The following is a 7728-nucleotide window of genomic DNA, read 5'->3' as shown; positions in this document are numbered from 1 at the left end:
CCTGCAAAAGGCAAGGAGTTTTTATTTTAAAAAATAGCATTTTGCCAACAGGGGGATGATATTAATACCATCCTCTGATGCAGCCCAGTTGAGTTCAAATGCTAAAAGCACTTTTCAAATAGTCTATGTTTAATTAATATTTGTATAGCACTTAGAGAAACTGAAGACAGGTGCAGAGTATGGCTACAAAAATAATTTTCCTGTTGCAATGTAGCTATTTCTCTGGTGGGCCTGAGAGCTTGTACCTGGGTCTTCTGTTATTACTCACTGGAAACTCAACAGACAGGAGGAACCAGGTCTTTGAACACTCAAGCCTGCTCCCTAATGGCCAGCTTCTACTTTCTTGAAGAGCTGGACACAGGCTTTATATTTGTATTCCTTACAGCAAATTGCCCAGAATCTGTGCTCACGAAGTATTTGTTGATTGCTCTGCTGACTACCTGGAAACCTCTGGGCTTCATAGCGCCCCCACCTATCCAAAGTGCCTTAGCACTTAGCACTTTCGCTCGAAGGACATCACTTGAAGAATTGGGGGGTCTGGGTAGGTGCATGACAACCCAAGCTTTCGTAATGAACTTATTTTCTTGCTGTAGCTAGGTCACGTTGCTTCTCAGGGCACCACTTTTCTTAATTACAAAATAAGGAGCATTGAACTAGATGTTCTCGAAGGCCCCTCCTGACCCTAACATAGTGCGATCTATTATTTCCCCTTTGCCTGAAACGGGTATATCTGTTCTAAGTCAATAGAATGATGGTGCATGGGAAATATCAGTGCTTATTAAAACATTTATGGCTGAAGGATGGGTTGTAAACCGGCCAGCAGCGGGCCGGCTCTAGACTGCACGCCTGTTTAGTTTGGCCCATCTCATTTTTTTTCCCCCCAAGGATGGGAATCTAATTAGTTACCAATAGTTAAAATCCAGGAAATATCACGTAGTCTTCTGGACTTCTGTTTCTGTTGAGAAGTTGGAAAACTGGCAATGATCTCCACTGGCAATGATCCGTTGAAACTGCCTCCCTGTGAGTCTTGAACACCCATCCCCCCAACTGTGTCCTCAGAATGAAGGTTGAACGTCAGTTCCATTGTTCCCACTGTGCTGATGCTGTTGTTTCCCTGGCCCTATCCTGCTGCACTCGTTCATGTTTCTTTCATGGCCAGTGTAGGTACGGGGGTGAAAGGAAGAGATAGTTGGAGGGATAATTAGGGTCTGATGTCAGGAACCCCTGCCCTCGGGAGAGACATCTGTGCCAGGAACCTGGCTGCTTTCTGGGATGTGTGAGTGGGTAGGTGGGTAAAGTGCCTTCTGTCGGTAAATGGACTCAAACACTGATGTGGGCAATAGAATTATTTCCTATTTAAAGCTCGCTCAGTTTGTCCACATCGCCTCATCTCTGGACAAATGTCTTGAATATCATTTACTCAGAAAAGTGCCCCACATGAACATTTTGATTATCCTGAGCTCAGCACACACACAAAAGAACTTTTAACAGCAAAGACCCACGTGTTTAGTCACCTAAGAAAATCAATCTCGTGTTTGGCAACGTCATTGGAAGCCCTCCTGTCCATAAGAGTGGTCATCTAATGTATTGTCTAAAATGGCAATTTCTTAAAAGTCAAAGGGGGCACGATTAATAATTATGCAAGGAAAATAGGAATAAACCAGGACTTTCTCATGCGAACTGGAACGTGTGGTCACCCTGTTCAATATGCAACACCCACTAATGAGTTGATCATGGAATCTGCCATTGGCCCTTGGAATTTGTCCTGGGAAGGAGGTCTGTCCCATTTCCACTCCTGGGGCATGCCTGGCTCCTCTCACTGTTGACCTTCCTGCCAGATTGGAAACAACCCACCACAGTTCTATTCCTTCTGGGATTCCAGCTCTCCCGCTCCCTTCTACCCTTCACAGGTGCCTCTAAGTGTAAGCCTTGCAAGGACTGTCTTTGACAGTAAGAGACAATGCAGGTGGCTGATAGACCTGGCTGTCTGAAATTCTGGCGACCTGGGGAGTAAATGACAGCTGTCTTTGAATCCCTCCATTTCTTCTGCTTGTGCTCTCCTCCTTCAGAAACCCTTCTATGTCATTCAGGTTAAAGAATTTTCCTCTACTTTTTTTAAAAGCTGATTGGGTTGCCCCTCTATGCAATTAGGACTTTGCACTTTCTGGGAGGTGTGGTGGTGGTTCATGACCCAGGTCATGGCAGGACACTACCACTGAAGACTGAATCATTTTCTACAACAAGTGAAGACATATCACTGTGGCAGTAGTAAGTTTTTCACTTGGTATTTGGGGAAGAAACAAAGTTTGGGGGCATTTCAAATAATGAAAGAAGCAGGCTTTTGAAATGCAAAGGTATAAATCCCTTTCTAGGAAGCAAATTATACCTAGGGGGGAAAAAAGGAGGTGGGGTGGAGGGTAGTGGGATGGTGAAAGGAGTTGTTTAATGGATAGAGAGAGATCCAGAAAGGTGATTCTCAGATCTCTTAGATAAAGCCACCCATCTACTCATCAAAGATGAGAGGAAAAGCCAGTTGGCTTTATTCTTCTGACAAAGATGCACCAACGTGGCAGAGAGAGGAGGTAGGAAGGTATAGCTCACGCTCATTTCCCATGCAGCCGAAACTATTCTATCACTCACTTTATCAAAAGGCCTTGCAGGAGACTTGGGGCATGTGGTTGTGACAGTATCAACAGTGGCAGGGAAAAGGGAGAGGAGCACAGAGGAAAAGGGGCTGATGTATTATTTACAGTTGGAGAACTTGAACAGAGCAGACGGCAGGGGTCGGCCCGAAGACCTGTGTCTGTACGACTGTGGAATAAAGACAAGACATCTTTGAATTCTTGGTGTGCTCCTTCTGCTGCCAGGGCCCCCTGCCAGTGCTGGGCCAGCGTGTGCGCGCCTCCTCTCTCCACTGTGCGACAATCTGCCCTGCTACCCGTCACCTCTCCCTGCAGCCCAGAAGGGGTAAAGACCTCAACAGAAAGCCGTCCGGGCATCTGTGGGTAAAAATCTCATTAGGTTGGCACAGAGGGCATCTTGCTGGTGGTGACAGGTCTGATAAGCATGCAGACGGGAGACCCGCATGCTCACACTCTCTCTCCCTTAAGTCACAACGGTGGGCAGGGAGGAAGGATGCAGGGAGTCGGATCCGAAAGGAACAAAAGGCAGCAGGCTCTGCAGTGAGCACAGTGAGAATGACGGGAGGACAGCTCAAGGAAGCCAGAAGGAAAGTGGGAAAGCCCAAAGCCAAAGCCGCTGGAGAGCATGTGCCTTGGACTTCCCAGCTTCCTCCTGCTTCCAGCTTACATTGGCTCCATATGCTGCTTTACCAGCTTTCCGGGGCCATAATGGGTTTTATTCCATAGTTTTTATACTAACATGAATGACTCACATCTGCTCCAATACCCAATTTCCTCTCTAATGTCTTCGGCTGTGAGGAGAGAACAGCTTACACAGAACTTGCCAACGACAGGAGTAGCAGAAAGAGTCCCGATCCAGGGACGAGGAAGGTTAGGACCTTCTGTGCGTGAGCGGGAAGGGCCGTTGAGAGGGCATGACGTTACGGGTGGGGAAACTGAGACCCAGAGAAATGAGGAGCTTGCGCAGGAACGTCAAGACCAGGGAAGCAGATCCATTTGAGGGCACCTAATGAGTGTACTTGTTTAATTCATCTTATTTCCTGCCATGTTAAATCTTTCGCGAGGAGCTTTTCCTCCCCATATAAGCTGTGATGAGAAAAAAGTAACTTGGATTAATCACCAATGATAGCTAATCCCCCACTGGGATCCACTGTGCTCTGCATTACTTAAGCTGGTTATTAAAGTTTTAAATATCCACCAAAGCGTGGGGACCCCATCCTGGGTCCTGGGAGAGAACTATGGGGCTGGGTCCTGCGTGGGGACTCACCTGGCTTCCAGATGTTCGAAGTCCCATCCGAAGTGGATTTCAATCCCGATGACAGGTATTGGTCTGACAACCCAGACTAATAGTCTTGTGGCTGGATCAGGTAATGACACTTGGCAAAACTGGCTTCCCTTGACAGCTTCCACAGGCCCAGGAATCTTCTCCACTTGAGCAGAGGACAAAATAATGATTCAAGAAGCAAGCACCTCGGAAGGCAATCCCCACTCTCCCAGGCATTGCAGGCCCTGCATGGAGCTGCCCCGGGGGAACCTAGGGCCTCGGTTTCCCCAGATGCCCAGCAGAACGAAGGCCCTCAGCCCCTCGGCAGCCGGCAGCGTGGTGCTGCACCATCTCTGAAGCTTGGCGGTTGTGTAACTGTCTGCCATCTGTTACTCGGAAGCAGCATCACAAAGCGCTGAGCAATGGACGACGGTGCGGTGCCGCAGCTCCTGCCTGGAGTCCGCAGCATCTCAGCTGCTTGCCTGGGGGTCCCCTGCCGAGCCTGCCACAGCACACTGGGCAGGCCCCGGCCTGCAGGTCCAGGGGGACGCTCCTGGAAGAAATCCAGGGAGCTCAAGATGCTGCAGGGATGGGGCTCTCTTTCTGCTCCCTTCACCCCTCCCATTACCGTGATCTACCTGGACTTTTGCCTGGCCAAAGCGGCGGCTGGGGAGCCTACCCCAATCTTTCAGTGTCCAGAGTTCTAATAAACGGGAGTCCTGGACACCCCTCCTCTCCCCCACCTCAGGTTCTATGTGATGGTCTGGGAGTTCAGCTGAATCTTAAGATGGGCTGCCAACAGTGCTCAGCTTTTCTAGGCTGTTTGATTTCTACCTCTGTTCGTAGCCCGAAACTGTTATCTACAGCCTGGCCAAGGACACCTTGGGGCTGAGAGGCAGGACCGGCCTGTGGCTGAATGATAAGGCACCAAGCATGGGGGGCTTTTGGCAGATTCCTCCATATCTGACTCCCCTTCTTGGGGGCTCCATTTTACTGGAGAATGAATTCCAGAGCCCCGCTCGACACCTGCCCCACCTCCAGACAGGGTACGGGGCTTCCTCTGTGCCGAGCTCTGTGGGGAGAGGCAGGCGGAGGGCGGCTATATGGCGGCAGGTACATCATCCTCACCTCCCCCGCAACTTGATGGCATAAGCACCCCTCCCGCTAAGGCTGCGGACAGTCAAACGGCACAATCTGGCAGCCGGTCTTCCCCAGGCAGGACAGAGTTTTTCATACCCTTCCTTGAGGGATCAGATGATCAGAATAACACCAGCACCTCAATTCAGCTCTCACAACTATTCACTCATTGTCAGGGGAGGTATCGCCATCCTCACTATTGTACAGGTGAAGCATCTAGGCTGGGGAAAGGTAAAGGACTTGCCCAATATTCGCACAGCTAGGAAGCCTGACCCAGTCCAGGAACTCCTAGTCCAGTGATAGCATCTTGATTCCAGCCTAGTGGAGGCCTACAAGGGAATCCAATTCGTAATCTGCTCTGCCTCTAGACTAAAACGGTTTGCATCTGCAAAAAGGAGGAGAATGCACTTTCCAAGGGCCTTGGGAAAAGGGGCTTTCCCAGGGTCATTTTCCAAGTGCCTCATGTGGTTGGCACAACTTTGGACCCCTGCTTCCTTACAAGCACAGAGCCCTGATGCTTACAGGGAGAGAAAACCCGTAAGGGAGATAATTGCGCCTTAATTTTTAAAAAGATTTCTTTAAAGTTAAATTTAGATCAGCTCAGCTTTCCATTAAGCCGAAAAAGTTGCCAGGCACCTGCAGGCAGGCATAGAAACACCGTGGGGAGTTGGCTGAACTCGGCCTTGGGCCTGACCGCCCGGGAGCGTGAACCACGGATGGGGCAGCAGTCCCACAGTCCCAGCGCCGGATCCCGGAAGGCGGGTGCGTTGGGGGCGGGCCCCGGGAGTGAGCGCCACGTGCAGCCCCCGCGGCGAGCGGGAAAGTCCTCCCAGGCCCGGCCCGGCTCGGCCCTGCGCGGGCCGGCCCCGAGGTCCCAGCTGGCAGCTGGGGTGGCGGGGCTGCGGGGGCACCGTTCCTGCCCCTCCCCAACCCAGGCCGGCCCCGGAGCTGCGTCCAGGGCTCGGCTCGCGCGGCCCCAGAGCAGCACGGTGCGCCTCGGTCGGCGGGCGGCGGTAGCGCCCCCTCTCAGAGCCCCGCTCGCTCCCGCCCGGGCTCCTTCGGAGTCGGTCTGTCGGGCCCACGCTTTCGCTTCGCTCCCTCCCCTCCCTCCTCCCTCGTGTTCCTCCCGGGGTGCCGGGCACAGCCTCGGATTCCTCCCTCCCCGCGGCTCGAGTCCGTTTCCCTCGCGGCGGCGGCGGGCGAGGCGGCGGCGGCGCGGGGAGCATCTCGGCTGCCACTGCGCTTCTCCGGCGGGAGCGGGAGTCCAGCTTGGCTGCCCTTCGGTCCTTCCCTGCCGCTCTGGGCCCCGAGACCCCCGCCCCTGGTCGCTTCTCTCCGAAGCGGGCGGGGCGCCTAGCAGCTTCCCGCCGCCCCTGCACCCGGATCCCGGGGCTGCCGCTCTCCCGGACTCCTGCCCCTCCGACCCTGACCGCTAGGGGGTGCCCCAGGGGCGGAGCGCCGCGGAGAAGACGAGGCAAACGGGACCATGCGGCGCCTGACTCGCCGCTTGGCGCTGCCGATCTTCGGGGTGCTCTGGATCACCGTGCTGCTGTTCTTCTGGGTAACCAAGAAGAAGTTGGAGGCGCCGCCGGGACCTGAAGTGCAGACCCCAAAGGTACGGGCTTGGGCGGCGTGGTGGACGCAGGGCACTGGGTTGCAGGAGTGCGCGCCGCTCGCGCGCGGGGCTTGCGGGCTCCCGGGAAGCCAGGGCGGGGGTCTGGGTGCTGCGAGCAGGTAACGGGGCGCCGGATGCGACCACAGGGTGATATTTCTGGATTTAGAGAAGCTCGGGGCACCTCGGGACCCGCGGAGTGTGGGAGTGGGTGTGGGTGGCGGTCGCGCGCTCGCGGACAGAGCGGGTCGCTGAACTTGGGCAGCGCGCGGGGGTCCCGGGGCGGAGGGGGCGCTGCAGACGAGCCGCCCAGGGGTGGCGGTCCGTGGACGCCGCGGGCGAGTGGCGGGCGGTCGGGTCCGGTGGCAGGGCCGGCGGGTGCTGGCGCCCGCGAGAAGTCTGGCCGCGGCGCTGACCTCCTTCCTTCCCGCAGCTTCCAGGCCCGACCAGGCGAGGCCGGAGGCCCGGGGTGCGCCGCGCGCGCGTGTGCATCGCGGGCGAGCGCCGTACAGCCTCCCGCACGCCTGCTGCCGGGGCCCACCGGCCTGTCGCCACCCCTGCTTTCTGATTGTCCCCGAGCTCTCCAGCTGCGTGGGAAGTTCAATGTGCCCTGAACGCCACTGAGGATCCTGTAAAAGCAGACGCCTTGGTGTTGGTGGGGAGTTGGGGAAATGAGAATCCAAGTGGCTTTTCCAACTCCTGCCCGGTCGGTTCCTCCAAGCGCAGCCAGAAGGTTCTCCCTTCGGGTTCGCTCTTACCTGTAATTCAGAGCCCCCATTCCTCGGCCTTCTCTTCCACAGACCTAGCCGCGGGGCACAGAAGGAGGCCTCTGGGGGTTCCTGGCCAGCCAGACAACATTTATGAACGGGGTCCAGAGCAGTCCTCCACGGTCTGGGAAAAACCCTTGGAGGAGGTTGTGGTCTGAAGCAGGAGGCTAAAAGAAAGGGAGACAGGGAAAGAGGGGATTCTCCCCAGTGAGTACTGTACAGAGGACCCACTTCGTGCCAGGTACACAGTGGGTGCTTCTTCATAAGTAATTGTGTAAGTTGGGTGGTGTCCTAATTTCATAGAGT

Source organism: Ursus maritimus, unplaced genomic scaffold, assembly GCF_017311325.1.
Source record: "Ursus maritimus isolate PB19 unplaced genomic scaffold, ASM1731132v1 scaffold_6, whole genome shotgun sequence".
Classification (NCBI taxonomy): Eukaryota; Metazoa; Chordata; class Mammalia; order Carnivora; family Ursidae; genus Ursus; species Ursus maritimus.
Note: the sequence above shows the minus strand (reverse complement) of the source record.